The sequence below is a fragment of the Solanum pennellii genome, chromosome 5 (assembly GCF_001406875.1).
Source record: "Solanum pennellii chromosome 5, SPENNV200".
Lineage (NCBI taxonomy): Eukaryota > Viridiplantae > Streptophyta > Magnoliopsida > Solanales > Solanaceae > Solanum > Solanum pennellii.
In genome coordinates this window covers 33,007,298-33,027,172 of record NC_028641.1, presented here as the reverse complement: position 1 = coordinate 33,027,172, position 19,875 = coordinate 33,007,298, and the positions used below count along the sequence as shown (strand labels likewise).

Genomic DNA, 19,875 nt, shown 5'->3' with positions numbered 1-19,875 from the left:
ATAGCATAATAGGCTTCACGAACTCTTGGTATATTAATTACCTTTTGAGTTGTCCTCATTTTCATCATCCAAGAGTCGTGGTAAGGAAATTCAATATTTCAGAATTTTATTACTTAATTTATTTAATATAATTTATGCATATATAAATGGCACAAGTTATCTACGACACTTCAAAATTATTCGCATAATTCACTTACACATTTTAACATATCTTTTTTTCTATTAGACATTCCAACCTTCAAAAATATATACCTATCAAATATTTTTCTAAGACATGATTAAATAAGAAAGTGATTGTAATACATATGGGCAAAATAACAACTACAATAAAGACATGTGGCATCTTAAACTTAAAATAATTATATAAATGAATTTGAAAATAAAAAAAAATCTAAATTTAAAATGAAAAGATTTCAGCTTAAAATAAAAAATAAAAAAATCTATTCTACCACCTTCACCCTCACCCTCACCTCACCCCACCCCAAACCTCTCTCTTTCACTATTGTCCACAATTATTACACTATAACAAAAATAACATTTAGCGATAGTGATAGTGATATTAATAAAGAGTATTATTTTCTTTAAGTGTCATTAGAATCAATATCACTAAAGACTTTAAGGACAATATACAAAAAGTGTTAATTGCCGCTAAAAATATATGTTTAATAGCAATTAATAATTAATTGTCACTACTGATCATTTTTACGTAATGTTATTTCCATTTAGATAAAAATTGTAGATTTTAACATATACTAAGTAAGAATTTATCCTTTTTCATCTCTTCATATTTTTTTTTGTTCCTATTCCAAACTGATAGTGTTTTGTTTTTTTTAAAAAAAAATTTGTTCATCTTTTTCTTTTTTGATTTCAAATTTTCTTTTTGTTTCTACTTTGTTGTGAAGAAAGGAGTGTGGATCAAGGGCACTATATGTGGTCTCCATATTTTCTGGCAAAAGAAACGTGGAAGGTGATCTTCATCTTTTTTGCAGAAGACTTAGATTATGGTCTCCATTTTTTGCAAAGAAAAATGTGGATGGTGAACTCCATTTATTCCGGTAAAACAAACGTAGATGGTGGTTTTTCATTTTTTTCCGAAAAGAAAATGTAGATGATGATTTTCATTTTTTTCGACAAAAAGAGTTAACTTGAAGACGGACAAATAAGCCTTCTAGACTTTTTAAATTTATAAAAAAACATGGTGGTGGTAAATTGTTATGAATAATGGTGGCAGCAGGGTGTAATTTCATATGACATAAGGTTCCGGATCACTGATGAGCACTAAAATTCATTGTGTTCCACAACATTAGAAGGATGTCTACATTTTTTAAAGAGAGAGAAAGAAACAGATTGTTATTTTTTAAGAAAATAATGAGAAACAAAAAAGAAAAACCTAAAAGAGGTGTTCATTAAATGAGTCATGCGCCTAACAAGGTGTGAATTACGCTTTTTTGCCGCATCTGCATAAAGTGTGTCTAAATGGTTTAAATTCAGAACCATAAAGGTATTTTATAGGTAAAAGTCCTAGTTGAAATGTTTAAGTCAATTTTGCGAATAATTTTAAGGGGCTGTGGATGACTTATTATCTGGTACAATTTTTTTTTTAATTTATTCTATATGAAATGTAAACACTACCTAAGTGTTCGGTACTATATTATATATTTATATAAAAATGTGTGATGTTATAAAAAAGAAACCTATATTGATATATTTTATTTTGTACGATTAAGTCGGGTTTATCATTTACACCCAAACTGTAGCACATTGTTTGCAAATTGAAATTGCAATTCTGTTATAAAATTATCGATTTAAATTATAATATACTAATAGTATTATATATAGTTGGAATGTATGCGTTCACCAATGATTACATGATTAAGTTCCTCGACAAAATTAAAGTGCAGAAAATAAATAGCATAATTTAAAACATGCACAAGAGTTTTACGTGAAAACCTCCTTGCTCAAGGGAGTAAAATCACGACCCGTCACAAAGGATCTTAAAATGTTTTCACCGATCTCAAAGCAAAAGTGAAACACAGATTACAACCACGACAATAGGCCAAGCTCTAGTCCCACACTATGTAATACTCCTATTACTTACGGAGCCAAACCAATGCATCCATTGCTCAGTATATCAACTATCACTAATTAATGTAGACTTTAAACTGTAAGACAACGTATAACTTAACAATGTTCTTACCTTCACTATGCACAAGTGTTTGAAACGCTTCTTACAAGAGTTTAACGAATCCTACAAGTTTAGCTCAATACAAGCATTCAAGAACAACAAGTATGAATTCTTCAGTTGATTGGGTCCCTTGTTGCATCTGTTCTTGTTGAAGACGACCTTCTCTTTGTAAGCTTATGAATTTTTAGAAATTCAAATCTTTGTCTGTCAAATCTTGATTTGTGTGTTCTGTTAAGAGATTATATGAATGGACACAAACTTCTTGAGACGAATCCATTGGTTGAGACCTGATTCTCTAAAAAGGCGTGCACCTACCACATCAAACGTGACAGCTTTTCTGACAGTTGTCTTGTCGTCTTTTCATGTATGCAATCTTGTATGGACCAGGTCCCTTGCAATTTGTTCTTTGTGAGTTCTAGGGATGACTTGATATATCTCTCTCTCTTTTTGAATGGATCTCTTTGTTGTTTGTCATTTTGATTATATCAACCAAAAGAACTATTGACCATTGGACAAACAACCTCGTCCATTTCTATTGGAGGAGTACACTGATGACTTCCCCAATAGAAACCACGGAACAACTTTACAGTTGTACACCATTATAAATTTGGACGAGAGAACTCTATCAGGGAGCGACTCCCTGCCATTTGTGAGGATCATCAAAACACCTATATATACACACAGTTAATCTAATAGCAAGTTGCTTATTGACATGACGCATTTCCAGCTTGGACATGTTCTTAGATAAGAGATTGTGAAAGACACAAATTAGGGTAGAGGATGTAAGACTCCTAAAATGATTTAGGTTTTCTAGAGCCTCATATTTGCCTATAAGCTTGTTAATATGTTAATTAAGTGTTTAAAGTATGCATGACTGATTTGAAGTCATTTGGAAGTCCAACGTAAAGAGACGACCAAGACGTTCGACGACTAGTCACCAAGAGGCCTTAGATGTTTTTTTGTGCTTATGATGTACTTATATGAGTTATAATGATGTTTATAGGTATTATTTTAAGTATCATGAAGTTTAGAGGTTAAACGTCCAAGACGTTCGAAAGTTATCCCTTGAGACGTGCTTGTGTGACTTGATGGTGCCTAGCATGTTTGAATGTGTTGCGAGTGTTTGTTTTGGGTGAAACTGACGTGGAAGGTCCTTGACATGTTAAGGTATATATTTAAGTTATAGACGTCCGGGTATGACTCACCAAGGACCACGCAAGAAGCCCTTACGGAGGACCCAAAGGCTGTCGAGACACTTCCTCGGCAGTGTGAATCGATGGAGCCAAAGGACGCCTCGTCAGTCCACCAATGCCCCGTTGATAGGGAGGCATCGATGGATACTTATCCTGGTGAAGGATCAAGGCAGTTTTCAAGATCCAAACCCAAACGACGACCTACAGTATGATCCGTCGATGGAGCCACTGGGCTTCAATGGGTCCATCGATGCAGGTTGTGTAAAACTGCCATGCACGCTGTCCCATTATGGGGTGAATGGGAAATTCACCCCACGTGCTAACCTGACCCTCGTTGGTTTATTTGGTTATTTTTGGGTGTATGTAAGTGATCAAAAATGTGAATAGCCCATTCCCAATCCTCAATTCAAAAATTAGACTTCCCTCTCCCAAAATATTCTATCTAGAAACCTTCATTGGAGGTGAAGCTCGCGAACATCTTGGATCTTGGATTCCCATGGGTTTTTTCACCTAGAGAGTTCCTTCAATGCTTTCAACAAAGAATTCATGATCAAACTTCATCTTCTTCAATCTAGCCATGGTTTCTTTTTCAAAACGTTTTCAAAGGCTTAATAATGATAAATTTATGATAATGTACTGAATATAAAGTGAATTTCAATCCAATTTCATGATGAACCCATGTTCCCTTAAACTCACGATTTAGCATATGTTTGGGCTTTGTGATCTTGAATTTATATTGATTGAATTATGATTCTAGCATCTTAAATTGTTTATATCTACTGCCTATATGGTAATATGATGATGAATTACGTGATGTTAGATCAATGTAGATTGATGCTTGAAGAACTTGATCTCTATTTCTTATTGAATGTTAATGCATAACTTTCATTGTAATCTCAATTAGTGCATGATTGAAGGATTCATTTATGTAAAGATAATTGTAGGTACTGATTTATATTGATGTTATTGATGAATTGTGGGTATGAACCATTCATGATCAAAGTAATGGAATCTTAGTAAGATTGATTTACATTTTCTAACTTATAGATTGATAACGTATGAGCATGATGTGATCTCACTTCTAGGGTAGATGAAGCATGAGTTATACTAGATCATTATGTCTTTAGCTACTAACCTAGATTGTCATTATTGATGAAATATGATTGATAATCAATGCAAGGGAAATTGTTTAATTATCTATGTCTCTCTACTTTCTAGTATATTGGTGACGTAGTGTACTTGGTAGTAACCTGATATATAGTGGCTTATGTATGATTTCGTCTATGTTAAAGTATATTTAGCTACTTCCCTAAACTTAAATTGTTTATGAAAAAGGTGTATTGATCAATGATGATCAAAGGTTGATGAATCGGTAAGAATAGCTCTTCCTCTATACTTTTCTATATCATTGTTAGTTGATGAAGCGTTGTATGGAATTGTGTGGTATGGTCCACTTATGGTGGCGGTGTTTACTTTATTGTCAATATATATGTGATGTGACAATATCCTTGAAGGCAAATTAGATTATAAATGTGTGTTGGTGATGATCATCCAATGTGAAGTCTCATGCCTAGTCTTATATTATAGTTGTGATCTAGGTTTTATGACTATTGTATAAGCATGTGTATAACTATGTTAGAGATAGGTTTAGGTGCTGTCATTTATGAGTTATAATGGTTAATAATAGGTGTGAATATCTAAGGTAAGGAGTCTTAAGTGTAATATGAAATTAGCTTGTCTCCTATGTTAAATTGTGTTGCGTGGTCTATGCTTGAATGTGCATTGTGGTCCTAAAAGGGTGGCTGCCTCAATGTGTTGTTGATAGCCATTATGTAATCATGTTGACCAATGTACACCCACTCACACTTTCTGCATGCTTACTAGTAGTATAGGTTCATGGTGTCCAATGAAAGGTATTCTCATATGCACTATTGTCTACTACTATGCATGTTAAGTATATGTCTATGAAGCATGTTATGTATTCCCTTAACTAGGATGACTTGATAGGTGTACTATTATGGGAAAGGGTATGGGACCTTGTCTATGCTTTACACATGTGTGCCTTGATAGGATAGTTCCTAGGTGTGGTTTCCTATGTACATGAATATGAATGCATGATTTTGTAATGTATGAACATGTGCGGTCTTAATGTTTTATGTGAAAGGGCTGCTCACATATATGTATGCACACACACATGAATGACGAGCTAGTCAATAGAGGGGCACTTGAAAGGTGTCATCAAGAGTAACCTAAACTAGAGGGTTCTTAAATATTCTATGTCCATGTGAAAGGACTTCTCACATGATTTAGGTTGATCAACTCTCATCTATGACCTACGAGCTAAGAATATGAGGAGTCAATCTCCTAAAGCCTGCATTTTATAAATAATGTTAATAAAGTCTTTTCAATAAAGGGAACTTAGCTTAGCACCGGTGAACTTGACAATGAGAGGTGTTGGCTTCCCTTGGAGGAAGATTCACCATTGGTTCCTCATAGAGTGTTGACTTCCCTTGGAGAAACATTCACCTATGGTTCCACATGAGGTGTTGACTTCCCTTTGATGAATATTCACTCATGGTTTCTCATGAGATGAGGATCCCAATGCTCATGGGCATGGACAGGGTCCAATCCATATCTCTTAGTTCTAAAACTATGCTTTCCACATAGGATCTAGCAAGTGATTTCACCTAATACGATAGCAAGTGTTAATGTTCTACCTTGGCTAGGTAGAGCACCTTCCCTTGGTGTAAGGCTCTACAACACCAATTCCATGTAGCACCCATGGTCTTAGTGTCAGTTAAGGCTATAGTTTCCCTAAAGTAAAATTGACAATGGAAGTAAATGACTAGGACCCTTACTAGGATAACCTAAGGGTGGTTGCTTAGTGTAGGTGGGGGTATATGACTTCACCTATGGATTGCACAAGTAGCTTTTGAGGGAAGTCCTAGGAAGGTGTTCTAATACATATGACTATGTATATGTTTCTTATGAATGACATTGCAGTCTTGTCTATATGAAGAGGTTTTTCCTTAAGTATATGATGTTGGTCTTATTGACTAAGTGAATGAAGGTTCTACTTGTGTTATATGTAGTTGACTATAGTTTTATGTTTGAAGTGTGAAGTACATGTTATGATGCTTGTGGTCTTATGATAAGTTTACTAAGTATTTGTGGTGTTATGGGACTTCACATGTACATGACACTAGTAGACTTAGATTAGGATTGTGAGTAAAGTATTCTGTTAAGTGTAATGTAAAGTATGTGCCTTGTTGGATGAAAATATTCTATATGAATGTATGTGTTTGGATTATGTAGGTTTTTTTTATGTTTTACTTGTGGCCTTAAGGTGATGAATTGCACCAAGTATCACTAGAGGGTTACTTGGGAGGTTAATGAGTTAAAGAACATAAGTTCACTGTAAAGGGACAATAGCTCACTGTAATGTGAATGAGCTTACTGTAAAATGGTTGTAAAATGCCTTAAATGCATTGTGTGATTTTACATGATGTGGCCTTTGAATATGTCTATATGAAGTATGTGAATTGTATAAATGTTATTATATCAAAGTTTTATGAAGATTTCTCAAAAAGGCATGAAGCATGGATTACAAGTAAAATATCTCTTTTTAATGCATGTTTTTGCATGTTTCCATACTTAGTGCATTCTTGTACTAACTCCATTCTTCTCTACTTTTTACACAAAGTGTGGGTTATGGATTCTTAAAAAGTATGTCTCTATGTTGAGGAGCTTGTTATGTGTTTCCCAAGCTCAAGCAAAAAGGAATCCTAATGTTCCAAGGATTTCCTATGTCAAGTCTATGTTCTATGTATTGTAATAGTTTAAGTATTATGTTAAGATGTTAGAGGTTCATTTCCCTAATGTATTTAATGATGTTGAGTCTAGGATGGTAAAAAGAGACTATAGTATAACTATGTACTTATGATATTTTATATATAATGAAAGTGATGTTATAGCATATGATGTGCTATAAAAGTTTTAAATTTTCTGCTAAATTTACTTATGACAGTGTATGAATAATAATTATGAGCTTGTATAATACCTCAAAGAGATCAAGTACGCCATGTTACTTCTAGGGGGTGCTCCCTGGTCGTGACAGAAGATTTGTAGGTAGTAATGTTTTATCTTGTTATCCTTCCATACTAGTAATAGCAATTTTTTTCTTATAATCTCTCATCCTTCGATTTTTGTTACTATATATTATTTCTTGTTACTTTGGCTATTATATGATTTTGTTGTAGTTTTTAAACTGTTATTACTTCTTTTTTTTTTGTTACTATCTACAATTTCTTATATTCTTCTATACATTTTTCTAAGCTGTTTTGGACTGCTTTTTTTCGAGCCGATGTTCTATCCCAAAAAATTTCTTTGCATCTTAAATAAAAAAAACTATGTACACTCTACTCTTTTCAAACTTTAATTTAGGAGATTAAAGTAAGTTACTTTATCATTTATTTTAAATTACCAATCACTATTATTAGGATTTATGTCATACAGATTAATAATATGAAGAGTATTCTATCCAAATACCCAATGGTGAATTTTAATTTGTGATATGAGGTTAGTTTTTATTTTTATTAGACTATTAACTAGTGCTTATTAAAAAGTTGGTTGTAATAGAAACAAAATAACTCCCCCTTCATGCTAAATAACTTTTTGTATAAAAGATTTAGCCACCTGATTGAAGCAGTCCATAGAATATCATTGTTGGGTCAGTCTTGCAGCACTTTGGTCATGTTCTGATACATTCTTAGTATCTTCATGGTAAGACTTCACTAAGCACATTCATCTTTCCTCCAAATTGAAAAGGGCTCACCTACAATGAAAGACAAAGTATGTGCTTTTGGACAGATACATATATCAAGAAGAACTTAAAAGTTACAGTAAAAATATTTTATTTTTCCTAAGCAATGAAAATAAGATAATGTATGGTCTAATTGAGTCTCTTCTTTAAAAATATATGAACTCTCTATTTCAAATTAGGACATATCAAATACACAAGAGTTGAGAAAACGATTGTTCACAATCAACATATGTCCTACATAATCTTAAATTTTAAGCAAATTAAATACCTGAAACATAGAATATGACATAATGTAAAAAATGAATGTAAAATTACGTATTATATACATCTGACTAATATATATTTCCAATAAATTTTCCTTTACCACATTTGAAACTCCAGTCATAGTCCCTTTAGCTTTCCCTACACTGTAAGCCAAATTCATGGATGAGTATTTCATATTATTAGGGACTTTGAATGTCAATGATCCGAGCCTATATCATTAGGGGAAGAATTAAGTATACTAAGTAGAACAAAAATGCAAAAGATTTATATATATTTGAAAAGTAAATAAGTTAAGTTTTAAGCAAATATAGATATCTAGTAAGCTTAAAGCAACAAGAAAAATGAAATGCACTCAAAAAGAAGATTAGTTTTTCATCAAACTTGAACTATAAATTTAGTGAGAATATGCTTAAAGGAAAAATGTGCGCTATTAAACTATTCAAGAACATTCACCAAAGGAGATACCATATCACAATCAAAAGGAGAGCAAGAAGGAAAATGGAAAAATTGGATTTTGGACTTGCCCCGGCTATGTGTCCTTTGAATGTAAAGAAAGAGTAAACAGAAGTTGTAGGTTGATCATTGTATAATATGATTAATTAGCAAAAAAAATATATAATAGAAAACTTGTTTGACAGAAATGTTCAACTATATTGTCCATATTTAATTAAAAATCAAGTAGAGAAAAAAGAATTCTAGAAATTTTGAGATTTGTATTCAAGAATTTCCTGGAAGAAGACCGAGATATCCAATTAAAAATTTTCATGTAATAAATAGCTATACAAAAACTTTCGTAATGTGTTATAACATGAACCTTGAAGAAAGGGGAGAATTCTAGAAGTCTTATACTCCTATGTGTAACGAAGTTATTGTCCTTTTGTTTTTCACCCGTGATCAATTATTCTTATGCTTTCTTAATCCTCCTTTTCATCTCAATTTGAAATTTGAAATAAGGCAAGTTCCTAATCTATTGTAGTGAGTAATGATTTTCCAATGTGATTTGGACTTATCTAGTTGAATTTGGTCTGATGCTAATTAAGAAAATTATTGAATGTGATTTTTCGGATTCTCATATTACAGGATGGTGAATTAGTGTAGTACATATATACACCACCATGCAGCTAAGGAAACTTCATTAACTGACATAGACAAGGTAAAATATATAAGTTTTACAACTATCAGTTTCACCTTTTTATACACTAGAAAGATAGCTAGAGTTGAATATATATCAAATAGTGGATCTAAAAAGATTTAGAAAGTAAATCATTAGTGCTACCTCAGATACCCTTCTTTCACTTGCTGCTTCAAGACATTGAATGATCATTATTTTTCCATTCTGCGTCTGGTTTTACCAGGGAACCATCTATATGTCTAATGCAGTACTCCTCAATGAGAACAGACTTTGTAATATTAGTTCAGAAGTTTTCAAAAAATTAAACCATGAAAGAGATTTCGAAATGAAAAGAAACTTGTAGTAACGGGTGCACTACTGGTCCTTCAGCATCAACATTGCCATAGAAAACCAAATATGCAATATCACCAATGTAAAATTGTATCAAAGAGAAGCATTGATCTATCCTTACACTGGATTGTCACAACAGAGTAGTCTTTATCTTACCAATTAAGGACACTCAAATTAAGTCTCTTTTTCATTCAGTCCATCACCAGAAGCACAAACGCGTTCATAATCATGGTACGGAAACATTCGTTGGTGATTGTCTTCTCTCGGTATATGAAAGACCCTTGAAATTTCTTTATTTATCGCTACATCTAACTACAATTCAAAATATTTTCTTCATAATAGACAACCTTTTCAGATCATTAACTATACTCACCTAGTTGTTGTTTGGCGTTATGAGTCCACAAATTACCATTAACCACATTGAATTTGAGATTCGTGAGGACAATGCTCACCTGAGACAATATCCTCGGTATCATTTGCTTTATTGACTCAGGCACGATCAGAGTTGTTTTATATATTTTCCTGGTATGATATTGTAGACAATAAAATTCACGTCGAGAAAACAATAATCAAGAACGGAAGATTATAGCAAAAGATTATAGCAACAATCTATTTAATTTTTGAAGTGCGAGTGTTACAATCACTATGATTCCTCTGAATTCTCCTTTTCAAATATGATTTCAAGGGATTTAAAGTTTGATCTTTAACTTGAGATTTATCTTGATCTTGACTCTATCTTGATCTTAATCTTGGACTTGAACTTGAACTTAGACTTGATCTTAATCTTGGACTTGAAATTTATCTTGATCTTGACTTTTAAGTTAAGTTCAAGGGATTGGAGTTTGATCTTGAATCGGTGGTCTTGATATTGATTGTTTTTGAACTTGGACTTGGACTTGATCTTGATCTTGACTTGAACTTTATCTTGATCTTGACTTTCTAGTTGAATTCAATGGCTTGGAGCTTGATCTTGAATTTGGTGGTCTTGATCTTGATCATTCTTGAACTTGATCTTGGACTTGAACTATATCCTTATCTTGACTTTCTAGTTGAATTCAAGGGCTTGGAGCTTGATCTTGAATCCGGTGGTCTTGATCTTGATCGTTCTTAAACTTGATCTTGGACTTGAACTATATCTTGATCTTGACTTTCTTGTTGAATTCAAGGGCTTGGAGCTTGATCTTGAATCCGGTGGTCTTGTTCTTGATCGTTCTTAAACTTGATCTTGGACTTGAACTATATCTTGATCTTGACTTTCTTGTTGAATTCAAGGGCTTGGAGCTTGATCTTGAATCCGGTGGTCTTGTTCTTGATCGTTCTTAAACTTGATCTTGGACTTGAACTATATCTTGATCTTGACTTTCTTGTTGAATTCAAGGGCTTGGAGCTTGATCTTGAATCCGGTGGTCTTGTTCTTGATCGTTCTTAAACTTGATCTTGGACTTGAACTATATCTTGATCTTGACTTTCTTGTTGAATTCAAGGGCTTGGAGCTTGATCTTGAATCCGGTGGTCTTGTTCTTGATCGTTCTTAAACTTGATCTTGGACTTGAACTATATCTTGATCTTGACTTTCTTGTTGAATTCAAGGGCTTGGAGCTTGATCTTGAATCCGGTGGTCTTGTTCTTGATCGTTCTTAAACTTGATCTTGGACTTGAACTATATCTTGATCTTGACTTTCTTGTTGAATTCAAGGGCTTGGAGCTTGATCTTGAATCCGGTGGTCTTGTTCTTGATCGTTCTTAAACTTGATCTTGGACTTGAACTATATCTTGATCTTGACTTTCTTGTTGAATTCAAGGGCTTGGAGCTTGATCTTGAATCCGGTGGTCTTGTTCTTGATCGTTCTTAAACTTGATCTTGGACTTGAACTATATCTTGATCTTGACTTTCTTGTTGAATTCAAGGGCTTGGAGCTTGATCTTGAATCCGGTGGTCTTGTTCTTGATCGTTCTTAAACTTGATCTTGGACTTGAACTATATCTTGATCTTGACTTTCTTGTTGAATTCAAGGGCTTGGAGCTTGATCTTGAATCCGGTGGTCTTGTTCTTGATCGTTCTTAAACTTGATCTTGGACTTGAACTATATCTTGATCTTGACTTTCTTGTTGAATTCAAGGGCTTGGAGCTTGATCTTGAATCCGGTGGTCTTGTTCTTGATCGTTCTTAAACTTGATCTTGGACTTGAACTATATCTTGATCTTGACTTTCTTGTTGAATTCAAGGGCTTGGAGCTTGATCTTGAATCCGGTGGTCTTGTTCTTGATCGTTCTTAAACTTGATCTTGGACTTGAACTATATCTTGATCTTGACTTTCTTGTTGAATTCAAGGGCTTGGAGCTTGATCTTGAATCCGGTGGTCTTGTTCTTGATCGTTCTTAAACTTGATCTTGGACTTGAACTATATCTTGATCTTGACTTTCTTGTTGAATTCAAGGGCTTGGAGCTTGATCTTGAATCCGGTGGTCTTGTTCTTGATCGTTCTTAAACTTGATCTTGGACTTGAACTATATCTTGATCTTGACTTTCTTGTTGAATTCAAGGGCTTGGAGCTTGATCTTGAATCCGGTGGTCTTGTTCTTGATCGTTCTTAAACTTGATCTTGGACTTGAACTATATCTTGATCTTGACTTTCTTGTTGAATTCAAGGGCTTGGAGCTTGATCTTGAATCCGGTGGTCTTGTTCTTGATCGTTCTTAAACTTGATCTTGGACTTGAACTATATCTTGATCTTGACTTTCTTGTTGAATTCAAGGGCTTGGAGCTTGATCTTGAATCCGGTGGTCTTGTTCTTGATCGTTCTTAAACTTGATCTTGGACTTGAACTATATCTTGATCTTGACTTTCTTGTTGAATTCAAGGGCTTGGAGCTTGATCTTGAATCCGGTGGTCTTGTTCTTGATCGTTCTTAAACTTGATCTTGGACTTGAACTATATCTTGATCTTGACTTTCTAGTTGAATTCAAGGGCTTGGAGCTTGATCTTGAATCCGGTGGTCTTGATCTTGATCGTTCTTAAACTTGATCTTGGACTTGAACTATATCTTGATCTTGACTTTCTAGTTGAATTCAAGGACTTGGAGCTTGATCTTGAATCCGGTGATCTTGATCTTGATCGTTTTTCAACTTGATCTTGAACTTGATCTTGGACTTGAACTTATACTTGGACTTGATTTTAACTTTGAACTTTAACTGGATCTTGACTTTTGAGTTGAATTCAAGGGTTTGGAGCTTGATCTTGAATTCAGTGGTCTTGTTCTTGATCGTTCTTGAACTTGATTTTGACTTCTTCAAATCTTGAACTTGAACACTAGAATATATGAATTCTTGAATTCTTGAACTTATAGAGAAATTTATGGCTTTTGATCCACGAGTTTTCTCTAACTTCTTGTTTAGAATTATTGGTTCTCTTTTCTGAATTATGAGACCTCTATTTATAGTTTAGAATAAAGGAGTTGCAATCGGAACAGGACTCCCTTCGGCCAATCAGATTTAAATGAAATATCATATGGGCTTTATGGAGCGGACTTTAATTAAATTTATATTTATTGAATTTAAATAATTAAATCAATTATATTAATTTATAATATTTATTTGGACTAATATATTCATTAATTTAATTTAATTCGAACAACTTTATAAGTTTATATCTAATAAATTTTAAGTGTCTACAGATACAAAAAGGAGAAAGGCTATTCCAAATAAGATAACTTTGAAACATCATCAAACACCTTAAATGTATACTGAGACAATTTAATTTTGTACATCATCTAGCTGAAGCAGACAAAATGTTTCTAGTGATCCCGAGAACATGCTGAGTTTTACCTTCAACTTGTCCACTCTTGTGCTTTCTTTAAGTTGACATAATTACACCCCTGCTTTACGTCTAAATATTATAACTTTTTAATGCCGCGATTATAGGAATGCACAGGATACATTATATTGTATTTGTAAACATTTCTAAATATGCAAAATGTAATTCCAAGGAACTGAAAATCATTTTTTCATATAGTTTTTATTTATTTATTGCATCTTGCTAGCTCGTCCTTTACTCTATTTTTTTCACATAAAATGAAACTGTAGAAACTTTGTATTAAAGAAACTAACAACTTTTAGTTTTAGCAGGAGCCTAATAAAATAGAATAACATGTGTTATGTAGTAACAATAAATATATATATGCTCACTTGTTTTAGTTCTCATATGCAAATGAACTTTTTTAAGAGCTTAGAAAGGTATATTGGTATGAGAAATTTCACATCACTAATATCAGAGTGGCGCATGGCTTTTCTCAATATCTCATCACATCCCTAATTACGAAACACAAAAAATCTGTGTGTGAAAGTGAGAGAGAAACAGTAGTTAAGGTCTCATGCAAATGGATATTGGAATTCACACATCAAGAAAAATAGAAAACCACTTATAAACTGACAAACATCAATAATCATAACAACACTACATAGAGTCCTCGTAGCCTCTCATAATTCTCAACAATAATACAAAAAGATGAAATATCAAATTCGAATATAACCAACTGATATCATGAGGTTAAAGCTAAAATTGTTTCTAGTTATCTGACAGAAAGCGCATATAAATTTACCTATAAATCTGGAACGTTGAGGTAACAACAAAATTTGAATAACCAACATACCATCTTTGCTAGTTCATTCCATTTAGTTCCTATTGATGGTTCTCACTACCGAGTGACTATGTTGCTTGGACTCTCCAAAAATGTCTACGGGTACGTATTGAATTCTCCAAAAGAAATGTATTTTTATAGAATTCAACACGGATGTGTTAACATAAGTGAAGAGTCCGCACAAATTAGCCAAGTGAGACTATATCATTTATCTGGGAATCCAAACTTATTTGTCTTTTTCAGTACTAAAATTTTCAAAATGAGGAGGATATCTTTTTCTATTGGACAACATAAGCACATTCAAGAAAATGGGGAAAGAAGCAAATATAAGTCACATTATATTTCAATCAATATTAATGTGAGAGGAATACCAAGGGGAAAAAACAATTTTGAAACATGCACGAGTAAATAAAACCCAATTAGAAACATAAAAATACAAAATTCTACCATAAACTATTTAAAAAGCAGAAAAGAAGCAAAAACAAAATACTCAACATATTGTGACTATAAAAATGTAAACTTGCCAAGGAAAAAAAAGGATAGAAGTGAGAAGAATAAGAAGGGGAACGAACACCAATTTTCAAGCATCTCTGAGTATGAATCAAACCAAATTAGAAACATGCAAGAACAAAATTATACCAAAATGAAAAAAAATATAATCAATACCACTGAAGAACTGAAAATAAATATTCATTTGATATGAATGATATAAGTAGGTATATTTATAATCATCACATATAATAAACATAAATCACTAAAGAGGAATAACAGATGCAACAAAAAAACATTAAAAAGACTTACCAATATCAGGGCTCGGAAGAGAAAGTAATAGAAAATTACAAAATCAAACTATCAAAGGAAAGAGATGATTTTAGTTTCTTACACGTGGGTATAAAAGGACTATGGCAAATAAAATTGGTCCAGACAAATCAAAATATCAAAGTATTCACGGTAAGCATTCTGGAAATTCATAGACTATTGGAACTAACTCAAGAGTTGAGGTTTCAAGGCTAGAATCCTTAACCCGAACTAGATGATAGAGATAACCCTTAGAGATCATCTTTCGGGACTTAAGGTAAGAAATGAATAGACCCATAGGCTCTAAGCTACTACTTTTCCATTCTAGGATTGGTTCGTTTGGAAACTGTAAATGAACAACCCTAGTTCTACAATCGACTGACGCATAACATGAGTGTGACCAATCTATGCCTAAAATGACATTGCAGTCTACCATTTCTAACTCTACTAAATCTGCTGAGGTGACTTTCTGAGAGACTGTGATAGGGCAATTTCTATAAACCCGTCTAGCTATAACTGGGTCACCAACTAGAGTAGAGACTGAGAAAGATTCTGAGAGAGTTTCTGGACTAACACTGAATTGGACCGCTAAACTGAGTTACAAAATACAAAGTCATGTCTGTAGTCTTTCCACTGAGTGAACAATATCTGAGTCACATCCTTGAGTTTGTAGGATGCCAATCTTACCTATCACTATAAGTTACTGACATCACACTAAATATTTTCTTGACCTTATCAATGAACTTCTGTTGGTCCTTACCAACTTGCGACCCTAAAAACTTAGGCGGATTCATCCTAACAAAATCACAAACTCTGCATTTGAACTTCCTTATCTGGTACTAGAGGAACTACGTTAGTATTGTGTGCATTAGCATTCCATGCCTAAGCTCTATGAGAAGGAATAATCTTAAGCTCTCAACGTCGAGTTAGAATGGAATTAGATCATACCTTACGCACGATAAGAGTAACAAGAAAGTGAAGTTTTTCCTAAAAACCCTTGTAGCCTTCCACTCATTAGATGCGGTGCACTTCACACCCATGAAAATGACTCTACCTAGTGTGGATTTTAAGACATCCTAGGACTCTTGAACCTAGTGCTCTGATACCAAGTTTTGTCATGCCCCGAGCTACCCCCGAGACGCGGACACAGAACTTAGAACCACAAGTGATCTCAAGCTAACCCTCTTGGCATGATCATGAGCATACTAAAGATAATAAACTGATGCGGAAGCTAAATCATAACTTATAATGAAAAGATAGGGAATACCCATATGCTAAAACTGATATATATGAATGATGAGTTTAATACAATGAAAATACTAACTCAATACTAAATTGAATCTAACTATGTCTTAAATAAGCCTCTAAATTGGACTAGAAATACTGGGAAAAGCTCCAACTAAATCTAGCAAAAACTGAAACTAAATGACTAAAGACTGAAATGGAACTCATAATTGTTGTCCTCAGAGAATGAGGACTCACCACTGAATCTGCAGAACTGGAGATTGGAAATCGATCTGTGCGTGATCTGGATGCTGAGAACCTGAACCTACATCACGAGAAGATGTAGCGCACGTATGCGTTAGTACTTGAAAGGTACTGAGCATATAGGATAGAGTAAAGCTGAAATAAAACATAACTGAACAGGCATAATAGCTAGTATAATAATCTGACATGATAACTGAATTCTGAACTGACTTGATGCAATGACCAATTTATAACATGCTGAAACTGAATACTGAATATACTAAAAAATGGTCAATGCAGAGAGTCTGACTGAACTGTGGGAGCTACTGATAACCGATAATAAAACCACATGATCTAAATGTGGAGTTCGATGTGTACACCCCATCGAGGACCCAATATACCCTGCAAATGGTATAAAGGCATGCTGGCGTGATCTCTAAGCTGATTGCCAACAGAGGGGACTTACAACCTACTTGCTAGTAGTTCTGGGACTATTGGCTACGCTAAACCCTAGTCCAACTCGATATTATGCTACTCCCAATGAATTTTGTAAATTTACTGATTATGTCTGAGTTTTTATAAATATTGGATTGCTCGAAACTGAACATGCGAACTGATAATGCAACAATTAATCTTGTAATTATGCATTTATAACTGAGGCATGTATATCTAAAGTGTCTGAAATATCTGACCTAGCATATAAAATACAAGAACTAAAGAAATACAAAGCTAGAGTTATGAAATTCATGCAATAAACTGAATAATAACATGATAATCTGATTTGGAACATAAAACTAATAAATTCTTAAAGTTTTGTTGAATTTCTAGAAACCCTAGATCTAATCATGATAAGGGAATCAAGAATCTGACTGAAAACTAGGGACCCAATGGGTGAAAGGAACCCACTAGTGAAATCCCACATACCTGGTGATGTAATTCACGGAGAAACACTTAATTTTGGGGCTGGAACTGCTGGAAACTTGCTTCGTTCTTACAATTGTTCTTGAGTTTTTTCTCCTTTCTTGCTTATAATTTTCTAGCTTTTGATTTAATGATTTGACTTAGATATGTTTTAATTATGATTCTATGCTTAAACTGACTAAAAATATGATGATTTAGGGTCCAAACGATGTAACTTAGAGTTTAAAAAAAGTGGGAAAGGTCAAAAAGACCCTGGGAAAGTAGTTGCCGGACCAAATGACGGCCAGGACTGACGGGGATCGTCTGACCGACGCCCCATCGTTGGTTCCGTCGATTGGGCCTGTACAATAGGCCTTTACTAAAATGGGCATAACTTTTTACACGGAGGTTTGATTTTAGCAAGGTCGGTGGCTATTGAAAGATAATTCAATTATATATCTGTGGGTAGGTCATGGGACACCTAATTTATTTTGTACTAAGAGTTATGAACATTTGAAGTTGACCCAACTGCATTTCCCCTTAACTGTCTGCAAAGTGCTGGTCATCCGTAGCTCTTGTAAGAGAGTGGGTGAAGGGAGTATTTATCGACGGTCACGGACTACAGACCGTCGTCTGACCTACGAACCGTAAGTCCGCCCATTGTCCAAGACTTAACCAATTTTTCTGTGCTGAAATTTTTAAGAGTTTCTAATCCCATCGATGGTTAGGCAGGATGGACCGTGGGTCAGGCTACGGTACGTCAATGCCACCGTTGGTTGCACCTGCATACTTTTTTCCTGTAAAGCTGTTTTTTGTTCTGTTTTGGCTACAGGGTGTTCCATTATCTCCCCCTTGGGAACATTCGTCCTCGAATGAAGAGTAAACTAGCTGAAGTAGAGGGAGAGAGCTTCAAACCCTACTACCAAACACTGAGAACTGAGTTTCTGACTGAATTAAGTTCCGAGTACATGCAATTACGCTGAAAATGCATGTACAAACAGAGGGAACATGATTCTAAAACTGAATTTATGCATGAATGTCTGGAAAATTGAAGAGGAACTATTACGTCAAGCTGTAGTGGAATCGGAAGGAAAGTGGTGAGGATACTTGGCTTTCATGGCTGCTTCTGCTTCCCAAGTAGCTCCCTTAACGGACGGACTCCTCCACAAAAGATTGACTGAAGCGACTTTTTTGTTTCTCAACCTTCTGACCTGACGGTCAAGAATTTCAACTGGTACATCCTCATGAGAAAGACTATCTTTCACCGCCACACTCTCCAATGGCACTATACAGGATGAATCACCCACACACTTCTTCAAGAGTGAGATGTGGAAGACCGGATGCACTACTGCTAATTCTGCTGGCAACTCTAACTCATATGCCACATTACCAACCCTTTTCAAGATCTTGTAAGGTCCTACATATCTAGGACTGAGTTTTCTTTTCTTTCCAAATATCATCCCCCTTTTTATAGTGAGACCTTCAGAAAAATCCAATCATCAACTTGGAACTCTAGTTCCCTTCTCCTTACATCTGCATAAGATTTCTGACGACTTTGGGCTATGTTAAGTCTATCACTAACGAGTTGCAGTTTCTCTATAGCATAAAACACTGAATCTAGCCCTATCACAGCTGCTTCACCTACTTCAAACCAACCAACAGGAGATCTACATCTACGCCCATATAAACCCTCACAAGGGGCCATCTGAATGCTAGAATGGTAGATATTATTGAAGGCAAACTCAATAAAAGGAAGGTGATTAACCCAACTGCCTTTGAAATCGATCACACAAGCTGTTACATATCCACTAAGGTCTGAATGGTACGCTCTGCCTGCCCATCCGTCTGTGGATGAAATGTTGAACTAAGGTTAAAACTTGAGTACCAAGACCTTTCTTAAATGACTTCCAGAAATGAGAGGTAAACTGAGGACCTCTATCTGAGATGACAAAGGAACCCCATGCAACCTAACAATTTCATTGATGTAAAGCTTGGCATGTCTGCAAGTACGAGGTAACCCTGTGATAAAATCCATAGTGATCACATCCCACTTCCAAGTAGGAATATCGATCTCTTGAGTCATACCTCCTGGTTTCTGATGTTCTACCTTGACTTGCTGGCAATTGGGGCACTTATTCACAAAATCT

The 19,875-nt window shown here is 34.5% G+C and overlaps 1 non-coding gene across 1 annotated transcript; it reads right to left on the bottom strand.

Moving 5' to 3' along the window:
- Positions 1-14,147: 14,147 nt before the first annotated feature.
- LOC114077403 lies at positions 14,148-14,235 on the bottom strand. The gene has a single exon (XR_003578709.1). It is a non-coding gene; the product is annotated as a small nucleolar RNA Z221/R21b (small nucleolar RNA).
- Positions 14,236-19,875: the final 5,640 nt, after the last annotated feature.